This window comes from Geospiza fortis, unplaced genomic scaffold, assembly GCF_000277835.1.
Source record: "Geospiza fortis unplaced genomic scaffold, GeoFor_1.0 scaffold104, whole genome shotgun sequence".
Taxonomy (NCBI): domain Eukaryota; kingdom Metazoa; phylum Chordata; class Aves; order Passeriformes; family Thraupidae; genus Geospiza; species Geospiza fortis.
The window spans coordinates 3,025,357-3,044,203 of record NW_005054325.1 but is presented as its reverse complement, the minus strand read 5'-3'; the positions used below and the strand labels follow the sequence as shown (position 1 = coordinate 3,044,203).

At 39.4% G+C, this 18,847-nt stretch overlaps 1 long non-coding RNA gene across 4 annotated transcripts in view; it reads left to right on the top strand.

Annotated features, from left to right (window-relative positions):
* The window catches only part of LOC102032880, a 257,711-nt gene that overhangs the window by 153,623 nt on the left and 85,241 nt on the right, over positions 1-18,847 (top strand). For all 4 annotated transcript variants that reach the window (XR_001335651.2, XR_004081715.1, XR_004081716.1 and 1 more), the window contains exon 5: positions 5,496-5,568. This is a non-coding gene — a long non-coding RNA (uncharacterized LOC102032880). The remainder of the gene's footprint in view (positions 1-5,495; positions 5,569-18,847) is intronic.

The following is an 18,847-nucleotide window of genomic DNA, read 5'->3' as shown; positions in this document are numbered from 1 at the left end:
GGGAACTGGAATAAGGATCCAGCTTCCCTGACAGGGTTCTTCATGCCTAACCCACTAAGTGTTCCAACCAAGCAAAGTGTTTCTGCAAGGCTGAAAGACTTACCAGTTGGATTTTGGGACTTATAGGACTGTTCAGTGTTCCAAAATATCTTATGTATTTAACATGTGTCCCTGCATCTTTGAAACTCCACTGTGAGTAAAGTTTGAGTTAATTAACCAGTAACAGATGTAAACCACATTCAAACCTGACCGTATGTTATCCTTGTAGTTTATCTGTACTTGCTTCCTTTGAAAACCATGAAGGCTGAACTTATATATTTACATGTACATGGTTTTAGTTTTGCCACTTTTTATGGTTTCCAAATATAGTCAGTAGTGCAGTTTGTTTCAAGTTGTTTTGAATGGAGTACCTGGCACATTTCCAGCATTTTTCCAATCAGTCACTGGCTGGCTTTTAAAAAAAAATAATTTTAAATATGAAGTGAGCATTTTCCAAAGCACTTAATCTAGCTTCAGCCTAGGATTGTAGCCTCTAGACATTGGTTGATATTTGTGATCTTTGCACCTGGAGAGGAACAATTCTGTGAAACTTTGCTGCTCCTTTTTACAAAAAGCAAAGTTTCTTTCAAGCGCTTCCAGTTTTAGGGAGAGGAGTGAAAAAAATTGACAGTAAGACTGAATTTTATTATAAAACTTCAGGGGAGAGAAGATGGAGAAAATGCATAAACACCTTTTAAAAAATGTTTTTAAAATTCTATTGAAGAATAAAGATTTTTAGGCCATTCTCATTCCTGTTTTGTTGGTGTGGTTTGAATGTTCATGGATTAGCAGCATTACTACATTCACAGTTAATGAAAACTTCTTCCTTCAGGGGCTTACCCAGTAGGGCCACAGTCTTGCAACTTCTGATGGGACAGGAAGGTGTTTTTCTCTACTGTGAGACTGGAAATCCTTTTTATTTGTTGTGTATAAGACAGACAAAAGTCTCCTTCTTATTCCCTTCACCCCTTCATGTGAAAGCTCTGCAGTTTGGCCTGAGGGAAGTAGGCTACAAAAGGAGGTATCAAATTTTGCAACCCTTCCAAAGGTGTTGCTGCTGCTCCTTGAACCCAGCCTGAGAGAGCCATTAGAGGGATCTTCTAGCAGCTGCTCAGGGGAAGAGTAAAGTTTCTGTAGGCTCAATCTGGTACAGCCACGGGACCTCGGCTCCATGTTAAAACACAGTTGCAAAATTACTGTATTTAAACTTAGTAACTCTTGAGGTTTATATATTTATCTTATTTATTTTATCCGTATTTATTTATACAAGTATTATGTAAGAGTTTTCCAAGTAGTTTATTAAAACCATGTGATATTGCTTACAATATGTTAACTGCCTACACAATTTTTTTTGTCAAATTAGGAGCCCAATATATAAATTGCTTTCTAATAATGTTGTTGAGGGTTTTTTTCAAATAAAAAAATTTAAATTAAGTAAATAGAAAGAAGTGATCATTTTTTATTCCTGTATCCTCTAGTTATCCCCCTAAGCAGAAGCTGATTTGTATTATATGATGGTGTGACATAAACCATAACCTAAACTATGTATTGAAGGGAAAAAATATATATGTAATATAGAAGTTTTAGATGAGATGAATGCTATTGTCAGAGTAGGACTGCATTAGAAATTTTTTTTTTTATTACTGAATACCAGTGCATAGTGAAACTATTTACACAATTATGCATTTGCAGGTATTTGAATTCTCTTAAGAAATTCTTTTGTTTACAAATGTTGTGGTGAACATAAAGTAACAGCAAATTCAGATTTCAGCATAAATATAATTTTTACATGATTTTTAACTGTCAAATGCTATGCTGCAGATTTTTTGTCTGAATATACTAAACTAATTGGTGTTTCATATGCAGCTACAGTGCAATTGGTATTTGCCCTTGTTTGTTCCAGTTAAAACTGGTGACTCTTGTGTAAGCCAGCTTACACTCTTGAGTCTTGAACTATTTCTCCTTTCTCTTCTCTCTCATGCTTAAGTACAGTCTGTAGTCTTTGAGATCTCAGTCTTATCATAAAGCCCTCAATTCATATTTATTGCTTTACCTTCTGAATTCTTCTGGGTAGGAAGTGCTCAGATCTGATTTCTTCCTAGGCTTGCTCACTAGTAACACATGTCAACTTTGCTTCTGAAACAGTCAGACATAAGAAGAAAATGGTGTTTGGAAAATCCCTGCAGTCTCCTAACAGGAGGCCTAAAGCTTGTGCAGGGGTTAGGAGTGTGTATTATATTAAAATTGGGATGAGCTGAATTTTTGAGATAAGTTTATTTCCCAAAGCAAATTTTACTTTTTTGATCTACTTAAGCCAAAGTGTCTTTTAGTTTAGTGTAATTTGTAATGAGACCAAAAAAAAAAGGGGAGAAAATTTTATATGAAGATATAGTGACCATGAGTGACATGAATTAGTAAGAGCTGGGCATTAGCTCAAGTCCTGAGCAGAAATGGTCATGGGGGCATAGTTCTTCCATGCTGTCTCCTCTCCTGCAGGTTTAGTGTCAGTGTTGTCTGATGGCTGGCCAGTGATTTCAGCAGTGGTTAGCATTTTAAACTCAGCCTCTTTAAAACCAGTGACTGACAGAAATTAAAGCATTGGAGCCAAGCTCCAAATGATAACACATAAACACTGGGAGACTTAGTGCCTCCCTGCTGAAGTCCTTACAGCTTTTTCTCCTGGACATTCTGCCTTCCCACAGGGGAAAAAACCCTCCCATTAGACCTTGATTCAGAATTACCTTGTACATCTGGCACTGATGTCTGGTGTGTGACAGTGATACTGTCAGCTGTATGACAGGCATTCCAGGTGATTTCAAAAGTCTTTCACAGAGAGCCACAAACCCAGTCGCCTGTTTCTGCTGTGGTAGCACCACTACTTTTAGTGAATCATGAATGGGGACTTCTCCAAAGACTAGAGGAGCCGTTTGGGTTTGTAGCTAATTCATTTGGATTACTGAATTCAGAGGGAGTTTTCCCAGGCTGTCTGGAAAACCATGAAAAAAATTAGCATCAAGGAATGAAAGACACTGCAAGTGTATATAGGACAAACCTGCTTGCCCTTCCTCTATAATTTGATTTCTGTAATTAAATCAGATTTTTGAAGGCAAGAAAGATCTTCCAATAACTTGTTCACAGTCTGTAAGAGACCTTTTGCAGAACTGAGAAGAGGTTCTCAGTTTTCTGAAAAATCAGTGTTGGTCTATAACTAGCAGCCTGTTGGGTTGTGTTACAGCTGCTGAACACAAAACATGTGCTGCCTTGCATATCCACATGTGTTTCTCATGGAAATACCATGGTTATTGGAATTGAAGCAGAAAACCCTCCATTTTTGTAGTACAGTAATTGTGAAAGGATTTTTTCCACTACAGCAGCTTTGTCTTCATGTCTGCCACTTAGGGAAGTTTAACACCATTTGGAACTGTTTTCACTTGTAGAAAGGTAAACCTTGTGTAAGGATAGCCATTTATTGGAACTCTAAGTAAAATGGCAGATGGTCTGGATGTACAATTTTGTTTAGACACTGGCAAAAGGATCAAACTGTGGAAGAAGTTGTCATAGTAGAAACTATACCTACAACTAGCATGTAGAGATTTTAAATTATATTTAAATGAGGTCAGATGTATTTGAGTGAATTACATCCAACAAGGAAAGATTAAGATGGTCCCTATTGTTTAAACACACAGTCCCAAGCCTTTTAAAATCTCTGATGGCAGTCTTGGTGTGCTCCTGGCTGTGCAGTGAGGCCTTCTCCCTTGGGAGAGGGAACCAACTCCACCTACCTAAACCCTCCTTTCAGGCAGTTGTAGCAAGGAATAGAGGACCCCCTGAGCCTCCTATTTTCCAGGCTAAACACCCCCAGCTCCCTCAGCTACTTCTCATCAGACTTGTGCTCTAGACCCTCCCCAAACTCCATTGCCCTTGTCTGAACAGGCTCCAGCCCCTCAATGTCTTGTGGTGGGAGCCCAGAAGTGAACACAGCACTTGAGGTGTGGCCTCCACCAGTGCCAAGTACAGGGGGACAATCACTGCTCTGGTCCTGCTGACCAGTGTTCCTGATATGAAAATTAGACTAAAAATACATCTAGTCTACTTGGGAATGTCCTGTTATAATTTTGAGCATCACCAGGATGCCAATGGTCTTGGCCACCTGGGCACCCCCTGGCTCATGTTCAGCTGCTGTTAACCAGCATGCCCGTGCTCTTTTCTGCTTGGCAGCTTTCTGACCACTGCCCCAACCTGTAGCACTGCCTGGGCTTGTTGTGACCCAAATGCAGGACTCAGAGCTTCCCCTTTTTGAACCTCATACAACTGTCCTGAGCTGATCAATCCAGCCTGTCCAGATCCTTCCATAGAGACTTCCTACCCTCCCCCAGACTGAGACTCCTACCACATCAGTTTGGTGTTGCCTGCAAACTGACTGAGGGTGCTCTCAGTCCCCTAGTCCAGGTTCTCAATAATGCTACTGAACAGGACTGACCTGTCACCACCACTCTCTGGCCTATCACCACCACTGTCTGGGCCAGGCTATCCAGCCAGTGTTTTACTCAGAGAACAGAACACATCCAATCCATTAGCATCCAGTTTCTCCAAAAGAGTGCTGTGGGAAACAGTGGCAATGGAATTACCGACATCCAGGCAGACAACATCCACAGGCCTTCCCTCTTCCACCAAGCCTGTCACCCTGTCACAGAAGGAGATAAGTTTGGCCAAGGAGGACCTGCCTCTCATAAACTCTTGCTGGCTGAGCCTGATCCCTAGGATACATGGGACATGTTGCATGATGACACTCAAGCTGATCTTCCATGAGCTCCCCTAGCATCAAGGTTAGGCTGACAAACCTGTAATTCTCCAGATCCTGGCCCTTCTTGTAGATGGGCATCCCATTTGCTAATGTCCAGTCAATGGGAATTTCCCAGTTAGTACGGACTGCTGGTAAATGATGGAAAGTGGCTCAAGTGAGCACTTCCACCAGCTCCTTCAGTACCCTTGGGTGGATTCTATGATGGCTCCATGAACTCACATGTCTAAATGGCATAGCAGGTAACTGAACATTTCCCCGTGGACGATGGGGGTTTCATTCTGCTCCCTTCTTCAAGCTCAGGCTGCTCTGACTGTGAAAAACAGGAAAAGAAGGCATTAAGCACCTCAGCCTTTTCTTCATCCTTCATCACTCTGTTTCCCTTATGTCTAATGAAAAAGAGATATCCTCTGAATATGGTGGTCTCTGTAAAGCAGCACAGCACAAATTCTCATTGTGCATTGGTGCATCTGTTGTATCTGAGGTTTTGCTGTTTACCTTCTTTTATACCTCTGCAGTGTAACAGCTTCTTCTAAGAATTTCTTTCCTTCCACTGTCTACATTTTTGGCTCATCAAATCTAATATACAGTATAGTTTAAAACCACAGTGTCTTCATGTGATAAGGGAATTCTGATTTTCTTTCTCATTTTCTAGGGGCCGGCTCTGAGACCACCTCTGGTTATGGTCCACATGTGCTACTGAAGCTGGCTAGAATGGTGTGACAAATGTAAGTATTTTGAAGAAACTTGCCCCTGCAAGCCTCCATTTGTGTACTTGGAATTAACAGATGCTTTAGTCTCCCTGTGTCATGCCCCTGCTTCTGTAATGTGCATACAATGATATCATTCATATCATCACACAAAGATGATGTGAAAATGAGTCATTTAATGTTTGTGATGCATTCAGATGTTGTGATGAGCACTGTAGGAAAACCCACAAGCAAATGAATAATTCATTGTTCAAATCAGGCTTTGAACAGTACATGGTAAACAAGACATGGGACTTCACACTGAATAGTAAGAGTAAGGCCAAATAATTAATGATCACTTGTTCAACTATCATGGTTGATTCAGAGTATTGAAAGGGAATGGCCTCTTGTGGAAAGTTTTTAAATTTTGATGTATCATATATATCTTGATGTGAAATTATCTTAAGAGCAGCTAATGGAAGAGGAGATGTAAACTTTCTCCCGTGTACAAGCTGCAAAATAAAAGTTTAGTTTTGATGGAATCTTACATTCTGTAATAGCTTGTTCCTGTGTTGAACATTTTGACCTTCCTTTCCATGATAGCTCTGAATGTTTACATTTTGAGAGTGAAAAAGAAAACTGAGGGAGGTATTTGCAGCTACACTACACAAAAATGTGTCAATAATTCAGGCTGACTAATAGCTCCTCTAGTAACCAAAGTCACCTGCAATTATTTGTAGTCCTAGAGCATAAGCCATCCAGAACATATAATCAATTCCACTCTGCAGATGGAATGGATGTTTTTTTCCCAGGCATCTCCTCCCTACTTTCCTAAGCTGAAGCTTTAAAAATCAATTCCACAATTTGATCAGATTAAATTCCTGAATATGCTGAGGTAATGATACCAAACTTCTAACATTTCACTGCTTCCAGTGACAAATCTTTTGGCAGTGTAGCATTAAAAATAAAGCAGAATTTCCTTGTGAACATAATAATTCACATTTGTAATTTTAAAAGTATTTTAACTGTATTTTTTATGTTTTAAATGCAAGTCCACTGAGCACAGACATGTCCAAGAAACAGCCACAGCCCATGTTAATGCAATGACATCACTGAGTGTGATAAATAGCAGTTATGTCACACCCGCTTTTGAAAACAAAAGCAAATCATGTTTAAAAACAATTCTGTATTTCACACTTCTAGAACAATTTAACATAGTGCTACTGCTTCATAGTCTTTGGGCACATTTTGAGAGCAAAGCCTGCATAATAGCTTAGTGATTGGAATGAAACACAGGATCAAATATAAAGGGATAAATCTGCATTTTAAGGTTGTAGAGAAATATGAACTTTAAGCAGATTAACAAGATAAGAAATGTAATGAAAGGAAGAAAGATTCTTTCCTAGATTCCAAAATTGGCAAAGAACAGCAAACACAATTTTTATGGTTTTTACTATAGTGTATGTGAACAGATAACTTGCAAAGGATGAACTCATCTTTTGCAAAGATGGGCCAAATTATTACACCTGTAGGTTGAAACATTCAGGGAATTCTAAGCAGAGTTTCGCTGGCCCTTTGTGAGAGATGAGTTCTGGGGGTTAACTGGTATTTGCTTCTGATTTTGCCAGCATTTTCTTAAGGTCCTGCATAATTTTTAACCTGAGTTCATAGTAAATCCAATACCTCATCAGCCTCACAGCCAAAACCTCACAGAGGTGGATTTTTCAAGTTAAGGAAACTTAAAATGAGACCTCTAACTTGGAGACACAAGCTGGTGAATGTAGGTACCTGAAGTAGTTCGTGAATCTGCTGATGCCAATCAGGCCCTGAGTTAGAAACTACTGAGTTAGTTCTTTGCATTTTTTACCCAGGGGTTTTAAAGCCTGTTACCCCTAATAAATTACTCTTGTCCACAACGTGGAAGATGTATGTAAGTTACTATGGGCTTATTCTAAGCCTGCACAAATGGAAACATAAATCAGCTTGGCTTACACTGCATGCAGAAGTGGTGTCAGGAGCAGAAACCAAAGGTCTTCTTTCTCCTCTGGGTCAACTGACTCAGGAGTGTGAGAAAGCTCATTCATGTGCACACAATTCTGCCTGCTGTCAAAGTCTTTAGCCTACTTCCCAAAGAAAACAAGACCTTTTTTTCCCTTTTTATTTCTCCTCTCTCCTTTTTGTTCTTTTTTTTTTCTCCCTCCCCACCTCTTCTGCCTCATCCCTTCACCCAATAACCTTTGGAGGTTATTAAGGTCTTGGCCTTAGGAGGTTTGGGCAGAGTTGGAAGGGGAAAGCAATAAAAATGTTATGAAATATGGGACTGACTAGAAGAGGAAGATAAATTAGTCCTTTCTGAGGGATGTGTGAGCCTACCAGGTCTGTGCTCAGTCTGACTTGAGAGGTTGGCTGAACCTCTTGGACCATGGCTCAGGCTTTGCCATAGCAGTACTGCCTCTGTGCCCAGCTGGGAGTTAGCTGATGGAGGAGGGATGTGTGGAACCTTGTTGAAATGGTGTCACTGGAGTAAGGGTTGCTGGGAGTTGTAATTGGCCATAAATGAGAGAATTCTTCTGCCTGTAAAAATATATTTAGTCTACTTGAGAATGTCCTGTTGTAATTTTGATCAGCTTGGTAATTAAAAAAAGGGCATTTTATTTCCAACTAGAGTTGATAAAGCAGAAACTTATTTAAAATATTGAACTCTAAGCCCCTTCAAGGGAGTGTTCCTTTAAATAAACACATAACAAACTCCTAGAGGTTGTTTCTTTTTTTAAAAAATCTTCTAAGTAAGTGTTTTTTTGCAGTGTCTTTCATCTCATGGGAACTGTCTACTCCTTGATTTAATCCCAAAACATCATCAAAGTCAGTGGGAAAGAAAAGAAAAAAAAAATAGTATCTGCAAACTCCTAAATAAAAGCTTAGTGTATTGTGATTGAGCTGGGAAAAATCCTATCCTGGTAGTTCTAGACTTTGTATAAGGAATTTTCAGAGTTGGAACTTTTAATTGCATTGGTATACGGCCATAGAATTACTCTTTTCACCAAGAACTACACACATGAAATGCGTGAGGAACATGTGGAGTGATGTTTTATTTTGTTCTCCTTTGGAGTACAACATTGTAGGTATTTAGCATAGAAGGAAATCAGAAATGCACATCAGAAACATGTACCCAGTTTGTTTGGAAGAGAAAAATTGAGACTGTTGTCCCTCCACTCTCCCTGGAAAATCTGCTAACTTGATATTCTGTAGTCTGAGTGAGCTCTCAAGGTCATCAAAGTAATTTTTTGAATCCTGTGGCCTTCTTATTCTTATAGATAATAGCATCAGTCCCATTATCTGATACTCTTCAATTTTGTTTTGGCTTCCTGCAATTTACATCCCATTGTCCACTGATATTTTCTGCTTTCTTTTAAACTAAAGTCAAATAACACTTCCTATGTTGGCTCTGGACTTAATAAAAATCAGACATGCAACATTTGGGACTCTTAAAATAACACGTTTTAATACAAAGATGTGAGATAGCTTTTGAAATCTGTGGTGGATGTTTATTTCCTGCTGGGCTTAATTTAGGAATCTAGTGCTAGCATTAAACTAAGGGGAAAAATGTTTGCTCTTTCATCTGTGTGCCACATCCCATCCAAAATCACAAACAGCTCCTTTAAATTTCTGATCTTTGTCCCCTGCTGGATGTGCATAATACACATGCCTGTCTGACATATGAGACAGCCAGAACCTTGAGAAAAAAAAATAACACTGCTAAGCTTTTGCTTCTTGTCTTAGGCCTCATAATCATCTGCATTTTGTAGAATGACAAGTGTCCAAATCTGTTTTGATTTAATAAAGATGCTGCTTTTCCTTTTTTTGAAGAAATCTCTTTCTTACCAAGTCAAAAGTCCTGATTTTATTGGAAAAACAGAATACAGGTAAAAATGCTTGGGGAATAAATACCTTCCCCACACCAGAGGACCATTTCCTCTTTTTTAATACTGCCTTTGAATACAGAAGTAAATACTTTCAGGAGTGTCAACTTAAAATTGAAAAATTTACTCAGGTCAAACCAGAATGTGAATCTGTCTTTTAACACCTGGCCATGTAGCTCATTAGGTAGGTGTAAACCATAACATGCAGAAGAACTTCTGGTTTTGTGCAAGCTGAAATGAAACTGTGTGGCTTCAGACATTCAGCTGCTTGGATCAAAGAGCTGGGATCAGAGTTTAAAAGAAGTTTTCACTTTCTGTTTGATAAAAGTCTATCTTTGTTTGAAAAATCATCTTGGGCCCATTGTGCTACAATAGAGATTACACACGAAGCACATATTTTAAAAGAAAGTTATTAAGTTGTAAAATGTAACATTGAAAAGTTTGATGCTAGAATCAGTATTGGTCCTGTAATCTCAGTGGGTATGTTGTATGTAGGCATTATGATACAGATTTTAATTATTTGCTTGCATCTTTTTCCTCTGTAGTTTCTCTGCCTCATTTACATATACATCCCTTCTCACCTCTCCCTCCCCTCAAAGAGAAAGCACTCTTTAAACTGACAAGTTATTTGATGTTTTGTTCTCCCTTTATGTAGTATAAGAGCAAATTGCACTAACTGTATGCTGTTCCAGCCCTCATATAAGGGCAAAATAATTAATTCTCTCCTGCAATTCTCTGTGGTACTTCACCAACTGAGGAGCAGAGTGATCCTCTACAGCCCAACACCAGCTTTTTAGTTGCATTTGTAAGGAAAGTCCTTCCAGGACAAACTTAGAGAATTTATGTATTGAAATTTAAGTTATTTTTACAAAGTGTCTGTGCACAGATTTAAATTTTCTACCAGACAGAGAGATCTGAGATGATCCTGAGTTTAAAAAAAATAGGAAGAAAAAGCAGGCGTGTTCATAACTGACAGGCATGTTGCCAGTTCTTGATCCAAAGCGTCTTCTAAGGCTTCCCAAAGTAAAGGCCTCCAGGATTTTGCAGTGTGTATTCTTCAATTCGTTTGTGAAAACTGAAGTTTATGTTTATAGAAAAGCAAAACCTCAGGCCAAACAATTTAATTTGCTGGAAAATAGGTCTTTGAAAGTAAAAATATCTAACCCACTTGGTAATTGAGGGTGCTGTTTAGCTAAAAGTTTTAGTTTTGTAGAAGACTATGAAAGTGTACTAAACTTTGATTTTCTTTAAATTCTTATGTTGTTAGCATATTCAAAGTATTCTGCACATAGTGGGCAATAATCAGCTGTGCTGTGCTGGTATGAGTATGCTGGTCAGATATGCCTTGGGTCTGACCTGCATTCTGTAAATCAGATTCCTGTCTATGTCTTATATAATCACACCTTTTTTTTTTTAAATGATGTTCAGTAATAGAAATAAACTAAAACATAATCCAAGGCAGTGTGAGTGCTCATTTTTAAAAAGAGATTCTTTACTCAGTGTTCTTCAAAGCTAGCTTTGTCTAAAAGGGTAACATGATTTTTCAGGGTCTTTTCAAAGACACTAAACTCTGGTTAACACTTCATATCAAAGAAAGAAACTAAGGAGTACTTCTTTGGAGCAGATATTTTGCTTTCTTGGATTTTATCTATCTTCCAAATCCTTGGTATTGACCTTAAGCAAAGTGATGAAGCTTGAAAGGAGCAGATATAGCTCAGCCTCAGTTAGAAGGGACCGCTCCCAAGCACCTCTCCACTTGGCACTCCTGATAAAAAGTTATTTTAACCATACTGTACTCCAAAAAGTCTCCTCAGTGTCCTTATTTTTTGCCCCATACTGGGCACATATCACATAGCTCAGAGGTCATGGTCTGTTCCAAGTGCAATACACTGATGTCTTTTTGCAGTCTCTTTGATCCATTCTTTTCTTTTACTTTATCAGAGAGGGCTCAGTTTTAAGCACACACTGAGGTACAGGAGAAGAAACTCAGTGAGGATCTCAGTGATGAGAAGTTGCATCTCCCACACCTTTTTGCTGGTATTATTTTGGTATACTACATTTATCATTTATGTGAAGTTGTGATTTGTCACATTGATATTAAATCGCATGTAGGCAGCATTTCTCTCATTTGGAGGTTGAGGTAGAAAGGTAAGGTGAACATCACCAACGGGCTGTGCAAGAACCAGCTCTCTGTCTTAACAGTAAGCTGCCACAAAATGCAATTGCCCTGATGATGAGATGCCATTAGTATATCACCTCCAATAAGGTCTTTATTTCATCAGTTGTGTCATCACTGGTATAAGAACGAAAATGAATGCCCAAGTGGTACACAGGCCAGCTCAAACCACAACATCAAACTTTATCTTCAAAAAACCCTAAACCAGTTGCTCATAAAACAAACCATCCCACCATGCATTCTAGTATTTTCTTTGTGGAGTATTTGTTCAATAAAAAACCTGCCCTTTTGGTTGTCTTTATAAGAAGGTATACCAGAGGGAAAATTTCTAGGCTGGTGGTAAAACTTTCAGAAAGTACAAATGGATTGAAGATTTCTAAGGCCAATATTTTTATAAAAAGTTTGGACATTGAAGGCTGTTTCACTGACTTCCAGTGAGACAATGTTTCTGAGCATGGCTCTGAAGAAGAGCCTTAAAAGCTAAAATGTGTTGGGAGTTTTTAAAATGCTACCTTCAATCTTTATGTGCTGTAATGGGGCCAAATTTTAGGCAATGAGAACAAAATAAGTCCTAGTTGGCTGCACTACTATTCTTAATTGTAAGCTATGAAAAATGAATTAAAAGTGTAGAGACAGCACAAAGTTTGTGTTACATACACAAAGCCAATACAAGTGTCTTCTCATGAAAATGTTTTATCTTAATTTTTTTTCTTTTATTTTGAGAATGATCATAGTATATAATGTGAATTGTATGTGGAATTATCCTGTAATTGAGCTTCAACATCCCATGTGTAGATGGAAATATATGCATCTGTGTTGCTGTAGTAGTTACTCCTGGTCTGAAGCATTTCCTATACATAGAATGGGAAATATGCAGACAAATTTAGCTCCTGTATATGCAAAATACTTAGTTTTTAATGAGTGCAGTTTGGATTTTTTTCATATTTTGTTCACTTGAGAATATCTGGGTTTATTGCACATTTTCTTAACCTAAAATACACCCACCGCCCCCCCCCCCCCCAAAAAAAAACCCAACATCCAGAAACCCACCATGAATTCTTAGGTTCAGTTTCCCAGATTTTTGTATTTTTGTAAATTAAATTTTGTGCAATGGTAGTTATTATGACATCTCTTCTCTCTTCCAGGACTTCTCATTTGTTGGATGTTTCTTAGAGAACTCCAGAGAGAGCTGAGAACATAATTGACTCTGATGCAGGGATATTGATACATCCAAATATGAGAAAAATTAAGCTTGCAATGCTTATGCTTCTGTATTTTACTGTGGTATTTATGTTACATTTCAGATTATTATTTCAACATTTCAGATATTTCAGTTCCTCCTCATCACTGTTATCCTTTAAGATGTTTCTGTAAATATTGGGCCAGAAGCAGGAGATGCAATGGAGCTTGTTATGTAATCCCAATAGCAGGGATTGTCCAGATTAGGTCTCTACAGAGAAGGTATTTGTCTTTCAGACCTCTACTTTCTTTACACATAGCAGCAGAGCTCATTCTTACCTCTTGTTTGTAACAGCATCCTCAAGTTTTACAGTTCATGTGCAGAAACTGTCCATGTATGTGTCTCTGATATTCATGGCTGGTTTGTGACACACTGGTTTTGGCATGTTTCTGTCCACTTAAAAATAAATTCAGTTTTGGGTTTTTTTAATATTTTTATCACAAAATGTAATTTTCATGAAAATTTTTGAGAAATCTGAGCTCATGGCCAAATCTATGGGACTTCACATTAAAATTTCAGATGCTTTGGTTAGAATGTGCTGCTAGAAGTAGGAGTGTCTATGGTGGGTTTGATATGTGCCTTCAATGATGCGACATTGGAGGACACATAGAAGTCATCCTTAGATGTGCAGAATTATTGTTGTGAGCAAAGAAATTAAGTCTGTAGATTTTTGGGGCAACTTTCAATTCTGTGCATTGGTTGTCTGGTGCTTCTCAAACCTTTGCTTTGAAAATACAGAGATTGTCTATTTTGATTGAATATTTTATAGATTATGGATAAAACATTAAATATGGTTTACTGGATGTTTGCGTTTTATTGCCATAGATTTACCTTATATTGATTTCTAAACCATAACTTTTTTTTAAGTTATTTTTGCCTTTTCAATAGAAAAATGGGGTTTAATAGAGAGAAAAGTTTGATTGCCACAAAAGAACAAACTGACTGACAAATTTTTTTGACCTAGATATGTGAGAAATATTTTTAAAAGCACCATACAGATATGGTTCTGGCTGCAGCTTATTGTTTAATGGATATGAGAGAGACTTTAGGTTCAATGTCATTAAGCAGTTTCTTTAAAAGCGGATGTGGTTTGGAATAGTTGTTTATAAATATGCAGATGTACTTAAGCCCAATAACTGTCAAGCATTTGCATGTTAATGAAGTGCTACTGCACTAAGCAGTGGACAGCCAGCTGGAACTGTGGAGATAGGATTTATGCTGGGGATCTCAGGGAAACTGCCATGCCATGTAAACAGAAGGTATGGCTCCCATTGACTGGCAGGCATCTTGTTCACTATTGACACTTATTTTCTTCTATTCTATCAGATGCACAGTAAAACCAAGTTCTTGCTCTCCCCAACCCTCCTGTTTTTTTCACTAAAGTAAATCAATTTTGAGGACAGAAGTGAACACCCTTCTTCCTCAGATAGATGACAGAACTCATAAGGGAATAATTACAAGTCTAATTCAGCTCTTTTAATGACATCAGCCCAATGATTCTTGGATTCAAAGTCCCGGATGAGTTCCTAAGCTTTTTAACCCTAAGCTTCTAGGCTGAAGTAGCATGACTTTTAAATTTTGTTTTCATTGAAAGATCAAAGAAATTACTGCAGCATTAATTAACTGAGTGTATTTTGTTTGTGTAGCCCACTGAAGAAAGGTTGTGTACTTAATAACATTAATTTGCTGGCTAAGGAAAAAAAAGAAGGCTGGTGTGTTGGGCCTATTGGAGTAATTGTCTGTAGAGCTGACAAAAGCTTCTAGAAGTTGGTCATCCATGCATATATTTTCTAGAAGATTTTTCTGTCAGATCTAGTGTGATAATCCTGACATGAGCTTTTCTAATGGGCTGGATTGCAGATGGATTACTTGGGGTGACTGTTTGTTTTATCTTGTGCAGATTTTAAGCACATGAAGATTTTTTATTTTGCGCAACAGTTACAAATATATAATTGAGAATGTAGAGGGGGAATTACATGCTTCTCTATTTTTTTTTTGGTAATGTAATAGCATAATAGCATCCATAACTTGCCCTTATGCAAGAAAACAATGGGAGACTGGTGGGGTTATTTGTATGATTAAAAGCTGTACTCCTTTGGTCAAGGCAGGCCAGCCATCCCTTATACCTTCTTTGACAACTCACTATATTGTCTTCAAGCTTTTTCTGGAGGTGGGTGCAATGTTTGCCTTGCTCCAGGTGTGGGACATCTCTGCTGGTCTCTGTGATTTTTCCAGGACAAGAGAGAGCAGACCTTTAGAACAGCAACCTCTTCTCAGGACCCTTGGGTGCAGCCCATCTCTGATGTCCTCACGGCTGCTGAGTTGCTGCTGTCCCAAAATGATGACTGCTTCGGCTAGACTGGGGTGTAGAGCACCACTGAATGCACACTACCAGAAAACGTCCTTGGTTTTCTCTTAGTTTCTGTTTCCTTGTACTGTAAGAGAAGGGAACCTCTTTGCCAGTCACATAGGAAGATGGTGTTTCTTGTTCTGGTTTGCTCAGAAATAGGACAAGGAGTCATGAAAAGCAGCTGCTGTGCACTGGAGAGAGAGAGCTGTGATATTGTGCCGAGGAGGAGAAATGCTGGAGCAAGCCATGCCCCCTTCTACAAGTCCTTTTGTAATGTAAAGGGATTATTCCTTAATTAAAAGGAGCCGTGGATCTTTGCCTGCTGGTTGGAGGCAGCACACCTGTGGCCGGCTCCAGGGGGAGCAGGCTCTGGTTGCCTGCTGGCTGCTGGCAGCCGCTCTGATCCTGTTTCTGCGGGAACATGTGTTGGATCAGCAAATGGGATGTATGTGAGAACAATAACACACAAATATTGATTTACTGGCTACCCGAGCTATTTCTGTGGCTGCAAGCTGTCTGCCTTCAGCCTAACACTGTGTGTGAGGCACAGTGCCCCTGCTCTGCTGCCTTATCTTTACCTAAGCAGTGTTTCAGCACATGGCATGTGAGAAAGTGCATCCGTGGAATGCTTGTGTGGTCTGCCGGAGCTTAGTCCAACCTACTTCTTCCTCTACCACCAGTGCCAAGACTTAGTGTTACATTTGATAAGTCTGCAAACTGAGGACAAGGACTGCTGTGGAGTCTGACATCTCCCAGAGGAGTGAGGAGCAGACAACAAAACAGGACTGGGGAGGTGGTTATCTTGTAACCAACCTTCCCTTCCCTTCCCTTCCCTTCCCTTCCCTTCCCTTCCCTTCCCCCCTCCCAAAAAAACTTAATCCCATCCCTTCATATTTAGTACTGTGCAAAAAGTTAAATTCAGCCTGTTTGAGTTTGAGCAAAAAGGGGTGAAAAACCCCTTATGATAATAAAATTTTGTTCTGTGTAATTTGGGCGCCAGTCTGAAGATCTGCTGCTTTGGGATAGTGTTCAAGCATAAGTCCAGGCCTACAACAGAGTGGCAATTGTGCTTAAAAATTCTGACTTTACTGTTCCATGAATGCAGATTTAACTCTTATTACTGTCTAGATAACCAGATACCAGAATTGTTTGTTTTGATCTTACTACACAAGATGCTAATCGATAACCAGATTCCTTGTAATTAACTTCTTATTAGATGGAATTTTATGGTTTTTTAAACCTACACAGCTTTTTGTTTTGTAAATCCCTAGATACTTCTGCATTTTGTGGTTTAATTACATTTTTAATAGAAAGGAATTATAACTTTCCTGGGCAAAGGGTTAAAATAGAGTTTTCATTTGAAAAGGGGAATTTAATGCTATGCCCATCAGGAAGCAGTAGAATTCAAATCCCAGAATGCCTGACAACTGTCAGTCTGACAATGCCTTACTGTATTCTGTTGCCCTCACTGTCATATTAGGAAACCTTTCCAGGGCTCAGTGAGCTCCAGAGAGTTATGCTTGTTTGCAGAATCTTTCCTTCTGCCCTTCCTCCTCTTTCCTTTTTATTATTAAATTACTTATTAATTACTCCCCGGATTGTAAGGCTGTTAAATACAGCTCATCAAACTTTGACTTTCTGCCAGAGAAGCTTTTGGCTTCTTCAATTTGTCCAGCTTCAAATTGCTCCCATTGTCCAAACCTGCAGCTGGCTATTGATGTGGTGTGGGAAAGCCCCAATGGAGCAACCTTTCCTTGAGAGCACAACAGCAACACAGAAACAGCAGGTGTCATGGGGACCTTTGGGCTGTTTCCACAAGCTGGAAAGGTTGCTTTTGCAGTTTGGGATTCCTCCGCTGTGTTGTACCTGCTTGTGTTGCCCTCCAGCTTCTGCAACACTGTTTTATTGCAGTGTGCTGCTGAAATTACTCCTGCTGGTGCGACTTATTGCCTGTGGGGTTTTTTAAGGTTGCTGGGCACTACTGAGACAGCCAGCAGACCTTTCTTACACTGCAAATCTCCTTGACATATTGAAGATCTTGTGATTGTTTCAGTTGTCTGCTTTATTTAAAAACCTCTGCTGTGTGTCAAAACTAAAGGAATCTTTTTTCTTCTCAACACACTGATAGTTCCTGGCAATTGTGAGCAGGACATAAACCCATTAAAAAACCCCAATTAGTTCTTAACCAATGTTTGTACAATAGCTCAATACAAATCATGTTTAAACATTAGCATAAAGCAAAACAGTGCAATTTTCTGTTTGACAAATTTGTGTATGCTGTGGAAACCACAGGATTTGTGGGAGGAGGAGAATGCCTTGGAGAAGAATCCAGCATTAACTGGCTATTGGTTACTGAGATGGTACACAAACCTCGGCGTCAGACTGGCTTTGTTTGTTGCTCCAGGACTTGTGGGCTGCTGATGTTTTTTTAAGGAACACTTTTCTCAGTTGCATGCTTGCCTAGAGGTGGTCTCCTCCACCACAAGCACCTTATTCTTGCCAGTCATCCCTTCAGGCTCAGCGTGCTGGTGTAAGCTGAAACAAGAAAACATGTCCACAGACCACAGCATGCTACATCTTATCAGCAGCGGCCGGCAAACAAGCTCACATCAGCCCTAGTTTGTAAAAAGCTTACCAAGCTAGGACTAGGCTCCTCAGGAGACGAGTCGCTTCTTCCCCACCAGCTGAAATCATGAGATGCACTGGGGGCTGCTGTCCTGGATCGATTGGATGTGCTGATGCCCTGACGCCCTTTGCAGATATCAGACGTATTTAGTACTTAGGGCATGCCTCCATACTGCTCTGTTTATCCTGAGCCTCCTGGAAACCATATGTCTGTGATTCATGGGGCACTGAGCCTGGGCTAATCAGCTATGTTGACAGGCAGGGTATATTTTATTGAGCTTAATGCAACCTTAATGTTGTCGTGCTGTTTCCAGAGTAGTTTGCATGGATGTGCCTGTGATCAGAGGAGCTTAAAGTGACTTGGAATTTGTCCCTGTCCAGTTCAGACTGCATGACCTTTAAAGAGACTGTGAAGCAATACCTCTTCCTTTTTCCTCTGTGCCCCAAAGGCCAATCCAGGACAAGGAGGTTTTGAAGGGACACAAGAAAAACAGAGCCAAAGTAAACACCAGCAAGGAAAGAGGAGCGGGGAGGAAGAAACAGAAATAGCAGTGGAAATCTGTCAGGTAGAGAGAAGGCCCTTTTTGACATACTCTATTTCTTATAACACTTAGCATACATTTAGTTAAACCAGTAAAAAAAAAAAAAAGCCATTCTGACCCTGTGAGACGTTATGTTTGCATTCAGATTCCTGCTGGGAAGATTATATTCAGCATTTGAACTAAGGCAAACTGGAATTGTTTTGTAGGAACTGTGTATTTTAACAAAGGCATTTTTTAAATTCTGGGACATCTTCCTACTTGTTCTCAACTAGGTTTATGTATTAAAAAGAAATAAAGGAAAAAGGCAGTGCGGGCATGCTGTGGGTATGTTACAGAGTTGCTGAGATGACTGACCCTCCCTATTTGGCTGGCTAGTTTCTGAGAGCATGTTGAACACATGCTCTGGTGCTGTTTGAAGGCCCCATGAGAGGAAGAAACTGATTGAAAGCTCTCAGTTATGCTGAA